Source organism: Ostrea edulis, chromosome 6 (assembly GCF_947568905.1).
Source record: "Ostrea edulis chromosome 6, xbOstEdul1.1, whole genome shotgun sequence".
NCBI lineage: Eukaryota > Metazoa > Mollusca > Bivalvia > Ostreida > Ostreidae > Ostrea > Ostrea edulis.
The window spans coordinates 6,697,043-6,712,457 of record NC_079169.1 but is presented as its reverse complement, the minus strand read 5'-3'; the positions used below and the strand labels follow the sequence as shown (position 1 = coordinate 6,712,457).

The following is a 15,415-nucleotide window of genomic DNA, read 5'->3' as shown; positions in this document are numbered from 1 at the left end:
CTTATTTATTATGTCATGCTTTATATGTTAAACATATCATTGTACAAATTATTTTGTGTATAGACGTTAAACATGTGAACTGTATGGTTCCTTGTAATAATGAACAAACAAACGTGCTCTCCTGAATTTATATTCTCCTTTCATTTCTGTGGGAATTATAGATGTACTATATTTATCAAGATTCATACGCGCATTGTTCACAACTGCTACACATTCATGAGGAAATGGCTACCATTACAATTTGTAAAGATATCAAAGGCAGAAACATTGGAAATGTAAATATTTACATTTAATAAATAAATAGATAGATGGATAGATAGATAGATAGATGGATGGATGGATGGATGGATGGATGGATGGATGGATGGATGGATGGATGGATGGATGGATGGATGGATGGATGGATAGATAGATAGATAGATAGATAGATAGATAGATAGATAGAGAGAGAGATAGATAGAGAGATGGATAGATGGAGAGAGAGGGAGAGATAGATGGAGAGAGAGAGAGAGAGTAGTAAATGTATATGGGCATACATCTTAGTTACAATAGCAACAAATGGTAATATGAAGTCATAGTAAGACAAATCATGTTTCATTGTACACAATATAGTTTTTATAACGAGAGTCGGTAATTTTAAACTATATTGTTAGGAAGTAGATTAATTTTAATTTCGGCCGATGAGTTGTTCTTTAATATAGTGGTTGAAGTATTAAAGTTATTCTCGTAAGAGGGGTGGGCAAAAATAACCTACCTCCTATGCTATGTCTGCTCACTTCTCTAAGAGAATAATTAATAGCTATTTTCATATGCTATGTCTGCTCACTTCTCTAAGAGAATAATTAATAGCTATTTTCATATGCTATGCCTGCCCACTTCTCCAAAGAGAATAAATAATAACCATCATCTAATACTATGCTTGCCCACTTCTCTAAAGAGAATGAATAATAGTTTACTTTCTATTCTATGCCTACCCACTTCTCTAAGAGAATAATTAAACAGCCTATCCTATGCCTGCCCACTTCTCTAAAGAGAATAAATAATAGCCATCATCCAATACTATGCCTGCCCACTTCTTTACAGGGAATGAATAATAGCTTACTTTCCATTCTATGCCTGCCCACTTCTCTAAGAGAATAATTAATAGCCATCACCCTATGCTATAATATACGAAGGTAGGACGATTCCAAATCGGCAACACTATCTGTCAAAGCCATTTCATGATGAGGACGTAAAAATTTACACCACAACCCTTACAGACTTTAAAGACGGCTTTCTGCCTAAATGTTTTATTTTTTAGGGTCGCCCCCCCCCCCCCTTCTCCCCTTTTTTCGCTATATTAAAGTGAATGGTTTTTTTTTTACTTTGTTCTAATAATCACTTTTTGAGATATAAACATTTCCAAATCAACTTTAAAACAAAAAATACAAGACATTTTCCACAATGTTTTTGCAGAGTTGTGAAGTAATTTTTCTCACCCATCAGCAAAGAATTCATACAATGTGTCTATTTTCTCCAGTAAATCGGCATATTATGCAAGAAATAATGAGCAGTATTTGTTTAGTTCCAATTAAAACTGCTTCGTCTACAGATGGTTTTATTTTTCGGTGAGTGGAACCCACGAATGATGCGTGTTCTAGTAATACTCTAACGCAGGGATTCCCAGTTTTCTAATGACGGTTGTTGACATCCCATTAAAACTTCCATTTGTCGACTGATCTTCCCCTCGGCATACTTATCTATGGAAAGTAATAGATAATTGTCAAATCTTAACACAATCCAGACTTCAAAGAAATCGATCAACTTACATATAATTCTAGAATCGGTGTTTAGTACATATGGCATCTCCTTTCAAAATTTGTTCAATAACTTCCTGCTAAAGTTCCCCATACTCTGTCAATATACTGTTTCCCTGAGATGTGTCCATCAAAGCTCCCACGATTGACCCCCATTTACATATGTACATACCGAACACAGGGCTTGTATGGAACCAGTACTAGATTCAGAACGGCGGGTGCAGTTTGCTTTCAGTTCAAGTTCAGTTAAAACTCTTATAAATCAATGGTACATGAGGTATGCATACCAATTTCACATTTTACAAAATTGTTAATGTTCCAAAGATGAATGAAAAAGAAAAACCTGGTTATATACATACGTAGAGTACGTTGGATATAAGATATACAATAAGGAGGGCTGATTAATTCATTCGTATTCAATATACAAGTTATACATTAAGAAGGATAGGCTAATGCATGCGTATTCAATATACAAGTTATACATCAAAGAGACCGGCTAATTCATGCATATTCAATATACAAAGTTATATATTAAGGAGACCGGCTAATTTCATGCGTATTCAATATACAAAGTTTTATATTAAGGAGACCGGCTAATTAATGCGTATTCAATATACAAAGTTATATATTAAGGAGGATTGGCTAATTAATGCGTATTCAATATACAAGTTATACATCAAGGAGACCGGCTAATTCATGCATATTTAATATACAAAGTTATATATTGAAGAGGATTGTCTAATTAATGCGTATTCAATATACAAAGTTATATATTGAAGAGGATTGGCTAATTAATGCGTATTCAATATACAAGTTATAATTAAGTAGGACTCGCTATTTCATGCGTATTCAATATACAAGTTATACATCAAGGAGACCGGCTAATTCATGCATATTCAATATTATAGGGTTATTGAACTTATATTGGTGAATATTGGCACGAGTTGGCTGTGAAAATGCACGAGCTTGCGAGTGCATTTTGACAGCCAACGAGTGCCGATATTCACCAATACAAGTTCAATAACCCTTTTATTATATAGCTAAAGTATTTAGTCGTTAAATTATATACCTTTTCACTCAAAATACCCCAAAATAGACGAGATTTCAATATTGGCAGTGTGCAATATCAACATGCATTTCTTAACTGTTCAATATTTAACCCGTCATTAATGCATGAGGCAAACTGATTTTGTGAATGGGGACATCATAATTTAAGTACAGTAAAACATTTTGCTTAAGTAAATATCAAATACCAGCTCTGTCAGATTCGGAGGACCGTCGTCTGCCATTTTAGCTTGTTTACGTCGTGACGGTAACGTCAATATTGAACGCTCATACTCGGAATGTTTCGGGCGCATACAATTTACGCAATGCAAAGTTAGCGTTCAATAAATTCTCAGGATATTGAACGCTAACATTCTCTAGATTTTACGCAGATTTTATAGTTGACTATTTATTAGCTATATAATAAACAAAGTTATATATTAAAGAGGATTCTCTAATTAATGCGTATTCAATATACAAAGTTATATATTGAAGAGGATTGGCTAATTAATGCGTATTCAATATACAAGTTATAATTTTAAGTAGGACTCGCTAATTCATGCGTATTCAATATACAAGTTATACATCAAGGAGACCGGCTAATTCTTGTCAAGAAGGCCTGGCTACTTAAAATGCGTATTCAATATACAAGTTATACATGAAGGAAATCGGGTAATTTCATGCGTATTCAATATACAACGTTATATTAAGGGGGGTTGGCTAATAAATGCGTATTCATGTATGTCTGTCCTCTTAAAATTCACTCCACTTTTCATATTGTATACACCTTTTTTGTTTATACTCTGTAATTGAATATGTATTATGCTGATGAGCCGTAAGGCTTAAAGCCAATAAACAATACAATACAATACAATAAATGAGTATTCAATATACAAGTTATACGTTAAGGAGGACCAGATAATTCATGAGCATTCAATACAAACTGCAATCAATGTGTACCTGTCAGCTACCCTTCGAATTAAGCTTCCTTTAAGTTTGAGTTGAGTTTTTTTTTCTTTTTAAAATTACCAATAGACGTTTAAATAGTAGCTAGTAAATCTCACAAGTCCTGTAATTATAAATATAATCAAGCAAAGAACAATTAGAAACATCACGTGTCACATCGATCATTTCAATATTGAACAATAATTAATTATTAGAAACATTCAGCGCAGTAACGACAGACTGAACAGAAAACACATTGTACAGCTGTTACTCATTATGTCTGTGATAGTGGATAAAACTTCCACGATAAAGTAGAATAAGAAATACTGAAAATATCTTCTTTTTTTATAAGATCTAATAGGATTTCCTTTGATAAAACAACAGTTGTCTGCTTTATCGCTAGATTGAATGTCACAGAACAAAGACTTTTCCATTCGATTTTACATCGTTAGAGCGTTTTGGTGAGGTGTGCTCTAAGAATTAGATGCACAATCAAAATATTTCACCGCAGACCCTATTCCCCAATCGTGTATCATGAACAACTGTGGAAGACATTAGCACCCTACCTCACGGAACCTAATTAGTAGGAAGAAAATAGTAAAGGACTATTTATGGCAAGGACATCTTGGATCTCTTGATTCCAAGCAAAATTAACTTTGTGTGACGAAGAGTTAGAACACAATTACTTAGTACCATGGTCCGCTGGTGATAAACTTCCAACGAACCCTCTTGACCTTAAGAAAAGCAAAAAAATTTCAGAAACATATAAGCCCCCCGTGGTGCAAAATTGAAAAGGGTTAAACACATGCATCATCTTAAAAAAAATAAACGATGTTAGCGCCAACACAATTCAAGATAATAAGCGGGCAATATCTTTCTATGTCTAGATTGGCTTGACCTTTGATCACATGACCCCAAAATCAATAGGGGCATCTACTCCTTAGGATGTAGCAGTGTACCAAGTTTGGTGTCAATCAACCAAACGATTCTCAAAATATAGAGGAGACAATATATCACTATGTCCAGATTGACCATTGGCCAAGTGAGCCCAAAATCAAGAGTTTATCTACTCCTTCAGATGTACCAGTGTACCGATGTCTGATGTCGGTCAAGGGAAGAGTTCTCAGTTTATCTATCTTTCTTCCAAAGTGGATTGACCCTTGACCTTTAACCATGTGACCTCAAAAGCACTTAGGGTCATGTACTCCTTAAGATGTGCCAGTATACAAAGTTTGATATCTGTCAAGGAAGGGGTTCTTTTCATATATTGAGTGGACAAGAATTAGTCTTCAGACCGACAGGTGCAAAATAATATGCCCCCATCTTTTGTAGGGGGGGGGGGGGCATGAAAACCTACTTCTCACTTACCGAAAAAAACACCTCAAGGGAACTATGTAAAGGTTTCATCTCAGTCTGTCCGTTAGTCTGTCTGTAACACTTCATTTCCGCTATCTACTTCCACTTGCTTTGTGACCCCTGTAAGTACTGGTCAATTACGGATCACGCTCGACTAGCGTCATGGTTGAACAGTTGTGGCGCTTTTCAACACCTATTTACAAGAGTTATAGCCCTTTCCTTTTGGGGGGGGGGGGGTGGGGTGGGGTGGGGGGGGGGGGTTATAGACTACAGGTCAAGTTCTTCAAAAGTCAACTCTTTAAAGAAATATAAATTTTATTTTTGAAAATACACGAGGGCATGAACTGAGATGCTTCGTGGAAATCTATTTTTTTTTTTTTTTTTTGTTGTTGTTGGTATTAACATTCTTTGATTTCTGTCGGAATTCCCAGCCGTTAAAATAGACGTTCTATATTTATCAGGATTCACACGCACTGTTCACAGCTGCATCGCATTCATGAGGAAATGGCTATTATTACAATTGGTAAAGATCTCAAAGGCAAAAGCTTGGAAATGTATAGATATTTAAGAAATGAACATCACTTTTGAGCTGTTCATGGTCAGTATGAACGGATTAAAAGGATTTGAGGCAAATTCTGTGAATCGCGCTAGCGATTCACAGAGAATTTGCATCAAATCGAAATCCGTTCATATTGACCATGAACAGCTCAAAAGTGATGTTCATTTCTTATATTTATATTCATTTACTAAAACACCGTTTGTTTACATTGCTTCTATTTTGTTGCGAACTCCTAGCCTCTGTCACAGTTGTTATTGTGACGTACAGCCACCTGCCAAAAGTTTATAGACAAAATGGCGGATCTAAATTCCAACTTCACGGAAGTGGCTTGTTTTTTCTTTTGTAAATTCTATATATAGATAACGGGGATTCCGTATGCATACCACATATAAGTACAGGGTCTTGTGTCGTCATATGTGACGTCATATGTTGGTATTTATTTGATGATCGTCTGATACAAGCTTCTGAATCTAGCTATGGGAAAGTCTAAGAATTTATCGCCAGCTGTGAAACAAATTGTCATAGACAGTTACAGACAAACGGGAAATTATTCTGAAACTGCTAGGGTTTTGAAAATGGACCGGAAAACCGTGTATGCTGTTGTAAAACGGTGTGAAATTCGAGGAAGTGCGGGAAATGCTAAAAAATCGGGACGCCCCAGAAAAATGGACGTTAGAGACGAGCGTCAACTATTGCGGCTTGTAAAATTTAACCGTACCACTCCATTAAAAGACATAACAGGACAATTTAATCAAGGTAGGCAAGTTCCCGTGTCTGAAAGATCAATTCATCGTTATTTGTCAAAAAATAAGTACCATCGACGTGTATGCATGAAGAAAATTAGGATTCGGGAAAAAATAGGAAAAACCGTGTGGCATGGGCGAGAGGTAAACGACGGTGGACTGTTGACTATAACTGGTCAAAAGTGATCTTCTCTGATGAATGTAAAGTTGTTTTGGGACAAAACAATCGAGTTTATATTTGGAGAAAGGCAGGAGAAGAATGGTTACCAGCGTGCATCAGCCCCGGCGCACCACCGAAACCTGCTATGAGTTTAATGTTGTGGGGATGCATTACCTGGAATGGAGTTGGCACACTAACGGTGGTTAATGGCAACATTAATGCAAATAAATATATTGATATCCTTGAAGAACAATTGTGGCCGGTTGTAGTGAAAATTTTTCCTACTAACGATTACATATTTCAAGATGACAATGCCCCGGTTCACCTTGCCCGAATTGTACAAGAATATAAGCAAATAAACAGAATTCCAGGTATGTTTTGGCCAGCACAGTCACCTGATGCAAATATAATTGAAAACATTTGGTTTCTGTTGAAAAATAAACTTAAACGCAGACTTTCTAATATAAACAATGTCACTGACTTGGAGAGAAATATAAATGACATCTGGATTAACATACCCGTTACTTACATACGGAACCTCTATCGATCCCTACCTATCAGAATGTTGAAAATGATCAGATCAAAGGGATATATAACAAAATACTGAGGTAAGATTTATTCTCTTTGTAATTTCATAGCCACTGAAAATCCGTATTACGTTGACGTTTAGACATTGACGTCCGCCATTTGTCTATAAACTTTTGGCAGTTGGCTGTACGTCAACACATGAACATGACGTCACATTTCGTCTGGCCCTGCCTTTTATCAACATTGCAAGGTGCACTGTATTTTGGAGGTAGGAGACCGCAAGATTGGGATGATAATCCACGTAAGTTTACAATCTTAATCCAAAGGTGTGACTTGCGAGATCTTTGTAACAGATGTTCTATTTTTTTCAAACCATTACGCTCCCTCGGTCGCGTGCTTTTAAGCTAGTTCATAATCCGTTCATAGTCAATGTGAACGGATTGTGTCGCGCGCTGAAATTGGTTGGTTCAAATGTGATTTGCAATATAAATATTTTGAAATAAAAGTTGCCCTGTATTTTCTTCAGATCAAGTTTCGTTGTTTTACTCACATTTATTCATGTATTCATGCTATAACAACCCTTTGGACAGGATTACTTTTTAATGTTAAAAATTTTTGCAATCAAATGAAAGTAATATTCCACCACTGAACCACCTCTAGATAGATCCGCCACTGTATATTTCAACGCAATCTAACCGCTCCAATGTTTTTTACCTTCTGTACCTTTACCAAAACTGAAATTTAGTTTTTAAACGGCACGCACAAATTTCACTTTATAAGTATGATGTCGCCACACATCTACACAAAACTTCTGAAACTGTAAAAATAGATAAATGAAATGTGTATCTCACTACGAATGAAACCGTGAAATGAAAATCAAAAATGTCTAAAATTCATTATTGTTAAGTCACAATAAGTAATAATGTCATTTTATGGACATGAATACACAACTAGGGATGAATAAATAATCATGCAATAAGAATTGAATAATTGCATCTACATGAATCTACATGTCGTTACGAGCACTTAAAAATAACCAATATTTTAGTCATTTCTTATTTTCGCTGCACTGTTTCATACATAGTTTTGAAAATACATGAGGATATGAACTGCAACGAGATACGCCAGCATACATTATATACATGTACATATTTAATTCATGAAGCGCTACGCTTCATAAAAAGTAGGCTGGCGTGAAACGTTGCTGTTCATACTTTCATGTATTTTCAAAAATAAAATTCACCTTTTATATTTGTTTTACTTTCATTTCTGTCGGAGTATTCCTAGCTATTAAAATAGTCGTGGTATATGTGTCAAGAATCCTACGCACATTGTTCACATTCATGAGGAAATGGCTATCATTTCAATTGGTAGAAATATCGAAGGTAAACAGATTGGAAAACTCTATTGCGTGGTGCCACATAGAACAAACCTCGCTACATTCTCTAGTATGAAATTAACCTCTATTTCATTGTTAATCAAATCATATTTAAAACGTTCAGATGCTCAGCAAGACGTATTCAATATATATACCCCGGCTTTCTGTAAACAAATTATTTATGTGTATACTTTGTTTACAGAATGACAATTTTTTTTCAAAAAATTATCTAAAACATCTAGCACCCGTGATAAAACGCTACAATTTATATCTATATCATAAGGAAAATTATGACATTTAATGAATTTTATTACAGTAAATCTTGCGTTACCAAGGTAAATACAGGTAAACGCTACCTGTGCCCCATCAGAGGGCCTTCTATTCGGGGAGCACCGTGTTTTTTTACCAAGAGTGCGCGCTCTCCGGGGGGGGGGGGATATCTATATACACTATTCATAACTGTATAAACCTAAGCATTTTTAGAACAAAAAAATATTAGTTTTAGAGCAATTTTGTCTGTGATGTTTCATGTTGAATGTGATAGTTGATAAAATGTTGTCGATATATAGATATACATGTGCGATAGCACATCTATAGACGTCATTACACCTGTATGTGTGTGGGTAGCCCTGTTCATTCCACAGGTATATCAATATTACAGATATCGATCCAGATTGTTTGAATTTACATGAGTGTCTTCAAAAAAATAAAATAAATCAAACTATTTCAAATCCGACCGTGGAGTTCTGTGAGTGAATATGCTAAAGCTATTTTTTGATAGGATCGTACAATTTTATTGTTTTGAACGGTAAAAGACATTTTATATCGCTACAAACTGTGAAAAATGCAGATAAGCCCACAATAAAACGCAAATACCGGCGCCCAGCTTCACAAACTCTGGATTTTGACTTACGCTACCTTCCATCTAGATCTTTTGTAATTGGTAAAACAAGCGAAGCCTCATCCCCGCCACTCCATTACCGATCTGACGCAGGGAATATTATTACAAATCAGCGAACAAGAACCCTCTCTAAAAATAGAAGGCGATGAAGCTCGCACATCAAGGTCTCCAGAGAGGAGCTCTTTGATGCCGGTTTTAACTCTTCATACCTGACGCAACAGTTACATCGCCGTCAGAGTAAAACTCTTGGAAACTGAAAACAACAGACGAAAACCAGAAATCCAGATGAACTTGTTTGATAGAGTCCCAATATTTATTCTTTTCTACCATTTCATCTCAGACAAAAGTATATAATTCAATCAGCGTTGACTCACAGTGTAAACTTAAATGACTTGCGTATGAAAACCACGTGAAATTATCTGTGTAAATGATTGCATCTGTAGGTTTCGTTTAAAAAAGTGTTTTTTGCTCTTTCTTTATGTTTCTTTCTTTACACGCGCAACCTCCATCATATTTTAAATAATCCACTTTCCCAATAATCTCGTGGAGATTGTAATTCCAAATGCGATTTTAATATGTCGATGAATCGTTCTTCATCAGGAATGGGGTACACTATTTCTAAAAGTACTCAATTAAATTACGATTCCTTTGGTAGCAAAAACAATGATTGTCTACATTACAAAAACACATAAAACGTCATTGAGTACTTGAGGTAACATTTTTTTTAAAATCATTAGTTGTACATTTTGTATATAACTGATAAACTGATTACTTAGACGAGCGCCTGAAGTGTGGATAGCGCGTATACATACCCCCCACCCACCCCCACCATCACTAGAGACACAATATGAAACCGATAACCCCCCCCCCCCTAAATCTATGATTTCCCCGCCGATCACCTACAGAAGTTCCTCGTTTCTACATTATTTTTATTTTCCATATAATGATAATTATTATAATTCTATGTTTTTTCCTAAGGGGAAGCTCTAACTTCATAAAAATGCGCAAAAATATGTACCTTTGACTAATATCGGGGAGGAGCGTCCGGATTTTCTCTCTCTCTCTCTCTCTCTCATTTTGACTAATCTCGGGGAGGAACGTCCGGACTCTCTCTCATTCTCTCTTTCTCTCTCTGCATTCCTGGACTTAACTTTTCTTACCATCCGCTCACATCCATTTGACTTATCAAAGTCCTCACAATGCTAAATAATCGTACAAATCATCATAATACAGTATGTATAATTCAATATATAATGAATTTAGAAAAATTAAACAACATCATTTTGATCAGTTTTAGCAGTCATATTTAAATTATACTTCAATGCCTTCCGAGGCCCTTGATTGGTCAATAAAATATCTAGATACATGTTAATACATTCTGGACACAGGGCGTTTTCGTACAATACAATATCAATGTTTATTTGCAGATTTGCCCTCAAACTGAGCAGATTTACGACTTATTTACAATCAAAATCAGGTGGCAAAACTGAAACAATCTACAAAACTGATGTGGATTGCATAACATCCAGCACGATGTGCACCGCGGAATGGGCACGAAAGACATCACAGCAAACAACCTAATGTGTTACACCGTGCGAATGATAACATGAATCTTTAAATCATACTCTAAAATACATGTAGATCTAGTCTGTTTTGTGTTATCTAATATTCTTATAGACAGTATAACTGTTTTAATGTGAAATGGAACCAAACGAATTTTTTTGCGCGTACTTGAAGCATCGAACCGCCGTAGAATATACTTAGTGGTATATTGGAGGGTTATGTAAAACTTCAGGGGCTCCTTTGCTGTCTTCTGATCCCCATTTAACAGCTCAAGAGTTTTAAAAAAAAAACACTATTGGTGTCAAAACGTATTACATAGCATTATGGCAGCATTTACGCTGTTCTAAATTTGAATAAAAACAATTTACATATAAAATTACATATCATTTTGACGGTAATTTTGATTTCTATCAATTTAGCTATCAATCCTTGTTTTAAGAATTATAAATTGTATTAGCTTGAATATCCTAATGTTTACGTAAATATTGCCTGTAGATAGGTAACGAGAGTGCCAGTTTCAGTTTCAGTTTACTTTATTCACTCACACCATATTATGGTACATGAGGTACAATATATACAATATTTACAAATAGAATATATTATATGCAAGGTACACGTGAAAAAAGCAGGGAGTTGTTTTATATACATAAAATGAGTTAAGGAGGACAGAATTAATCATATATTTTAGATATAAAACTATACAATTTGATAAGTACATTAGGGTCTGAAGTTGACATTAACTCTGAAAAATTGAAAAAGTTAGGTTTGTGACAATATTTTCTACACAGATACTTTCTTCTATAACATTAAAAAAAATTACGTTCAAGGATAAAATGGTATTCGTCAGCTATCTGACCTGTATTACAGATATGGCAAGTTCTTTCGTCTTTAGGAGTGCCACACCATCTTCCAGTCTCTACTGGGAGTTGGTGATTTGAAGTTCTAAATTTGATAAATATTGTTCGAAGTTTTTTAGGTAAAGTATTTAAGTATTTTTCAAACCCAAATTCACTTTTGAAAATGCCATACGTTTCACCCTTAGATGACTCCCGTATATCACTTTGCCATTTCTGTATATACTGATCTTTAAGACGTCGTTCAACAGTAATTTTTAACCAGTTTTAACTCCTTCCCGGAGAACCGCCGTAGAATATACTTTAGATGTACATGTTAAAGCTGCAACTATAAGGAAACGAAAACAGCGCGAACGGGACCGGGTTGAAAAAGAAAACAACAGGATCCGAAAGAAAAGACAAAGATACTTAAAGTCAAAACTTGATAAATTAAATGAATTAAAACGCACAAAGAAATCAGAAGCCAGGAAAGGTGGCGCCAGAAAACACAAACCAATCAAATATCGGATGAATTGCAGGATATGGCAGATCTCTCATTTAGAAACAAAACGCAAAAAAGCCGAACCTTGAAAAAATTAAAATTAAACTTTCTAAAATCTCCTTTAAAACAAGCAGCTGTCATTGGTGCATTTTTGGGTGACAAAAATTCACCAGCAGTTGAAATACTGGAAAGTAAAAAAGTTGTTCCCTCTCCAGAAGAAAAAGTAATTTCAAAGCTCGGGAAGCTATGGGTTTTCTTGCAGCTTCCATTTGTGGAAATTCCGTGAAGGAGACAAAATCGAAATCGTCTCTTGCTAAAAAGCTTGCTCTGCCTGTCCGACGGATATCAAAAGGGTCTGCTCTTCGCAGCAAATTTTTTAACTCAGATTCTTCCTGTTTTGAATTTACAAAGCGGAAAACAAGATCCGACGCACTCTCTGATGAATACAGGGAACTTGTATATTACTTTTGGTGTGCACCCGAAAATCTCATCCCACCGGAAATAAATATGATGTGAAGCGCGTTAGAATCGGCCCAAAACAATATTCTTCACATGCAGTTCAAGTTTTAGAAAAAACTCAAACAGAAATCCATAATGATTACAAATTAGAATATCCTCATATCAAAGTAGGTCAGAGGCTGTTTGAGGCATGTAAGCCATACTACATCCGCTCCGCCGGAGCGAAAGACAGAGTAACATGCTGTTGCCGGTATCACTTGGAGATGAAGTACGTTTTCAAAGCCTGTATGACTTACAGGAAAACAAATATTTTCAATCCTAAACTTTACGAAAATATGTATGGAATGGTATCCGAAACACTTTGCCCTACACGTGATGACCATCACAAAAAAGTTTGCCTGGATCGCGCTTGTCAACAGTGCGGTGTCAACAACGCGGTGTTCACAAGTTATACTTGTACCCCGAGGAACAGGAATCGGACGATCTCTCTCCAGATTTAACATGGGATTGTTTTGAGTATGTCACTGTAAAATCTAAAAAAGGGGGAATGAAAAAACTAATGATGGTGAAATATGGTTATTAAACCTGCCGAACTTTTCGGTCACCTAAAAGAACTTCTTCACAAGTTCCCCTCCCACAATATGCGCGCCAAATGGTAAACGCAGCAACTCAAAAATTTACAACAAAGTCTACCACAAAATCATTGCATAACTATTCACGACTTTTCTGAAAATTACAAATGCTGTGATAGAAATGAAATTCAGTCCAATTATTTTCAAAGAACCGAAGTGTCAATCCACGTAACGATAATTCATAGGCATGCAATTCTCGGAGTCGAAGTAGATGGTATTGAAAGTGCAGTGGAAGATCCATATTTGATAACTGAACATTTCTTTGTCATCTCCCCTGACGAAAAGCATGGCCAATATTTTACTCATCATTGTCAGAAACTAGTTTCCGAATATCTCCTATCTATTTCATGCGAAGTCCATACAATGCACGAATTCTGCGATGACTGTGCAGCACAACACAAGAGTAGACATTGTTTTGGGGACATATCTGAATCTGTTGCTGAATTTGGTTACTTAAAGTTAATCCGAAATTTTTTTGAAACAAGTCACGCCAAAGGACCGCAAGATGCAGCGGGCGGGTTCTTAAAAAATCAAGCCGACTTAACAGTTGTGCGCGGACAGCATACGATTCAAAATGCCAAACACTTGTTTCAATTTGCTTTCGAAAAAATTGCGAAATCCAAAAGGTTTATCAAACGTAAAACGCCGAACTTTCAATTTTGTTGAAGAAATTCCGCGAAATCAAACAAGACTGTATAGCCCCCTTCCTGGTATCAGATCTATCCATCAACTAATTTCAAATGTCAGCGGTGAACATTTTGTGAGATACCTCTCATGCTACGATTGCGAAGAATGTATGGAAGGTGACGTGGCCAAATGTGCTAAAAGAGAATGGCTAGGCACACTACTACCTGTTGAATTTTCATCCGAATTGAATAAAAATGATACCTATACTGACGCTGATGAAGCAGATGAATATCATTCTCTCTCCGAACTAATTTCTAAAAATTTCATCCTAGCCCTGTTGTCTGAGGAAAGGGACTACTATTTGTTCAAAGCAACATCTAAACCCACGGTACTCCAGCATGACGAAACCGACAAGTGGGGAGCATCTTTCAAGTCCGGAGACGAAGTTGTGCATGGAAAATATTTTTATTCAATGCCATGAAAACCCCTTAAGATTCAAGCTTAACCAGAAAAAAATTGCTATTGTGCCTGTTCAACCAGTTCTACACATATACAGTGTATTCGAAAAATGAAATGCAAAACGAAATTATAATTCCAGAGGATATTCATCTCACAATTTTGCAGTGTGTGAGCGACTCGTGTTCACTTCAGTAATGTACCTGTATTGGTTACAAAACTAGAGACAATGAATTATGAACAATAAACCACAGTATGTCTGTCGGCAGACATCCATGTGTGAATCAATTTATACCTCAATCCTCGCAACATGCTTATATTTAATACATGTAATGTATCTTCCTGTTTTACGACATTGTATTTGCCAGAATTTTTCGGTGTACATAACGGTGGGTGACGTGCTAGTCGCTAACCGAACATGTACCAGAACCACATAGTTCTTAATATTTATTCTTACTGTAATATCTCATATCATTATATCAAACTGAACGAATTTCCTCTTCAATTATTGTCAAATTGAAAATTACAAAATGTGCAAAACATTTTTAATAGTTCACTTTTGCGCTGTTTATATCAAAATTTAGAAATTATCTACGTTATTTTTTAAATGTTGTTTTAATTTGTTCCTATTGGGTTTAAACTGAAAAGTTCAATGAAAATCACGGAGAATATATATATATATACAGTCTGTATATATATATTATATTCCAATTATTAATAAATCAATTTGTCGGGGAAAATATTTCATTGGTTTAATGCTGTGTTTACCTCAGTTGTTATACCATTGGCATAACAATTTTATGTTATACATCTTTTAACATAAGTTATCATATTCAATTCGATGTTTTGACGTTGTGTTTTAACGTCATTTTGAAGTTACCGAAATTGACACCAATAGCGCGTGCGACGTCTATTTTCCTCTGGTGTCTCGTA

General features: G+C 35.6%; 1 pseudogene; it reads left to right on the top strand.

Annotated features, from left to right (window-relative positions):
• Positions 1-6,176: 6,176 nt before the first annotated feature.
• LOC125646792 (uncharacterized) lies at positions 6,177-14,971 on the top strand (annotated as a pseudogene).
• Positions 14,972-15,415: the final 444 nt, after the last annotated feature.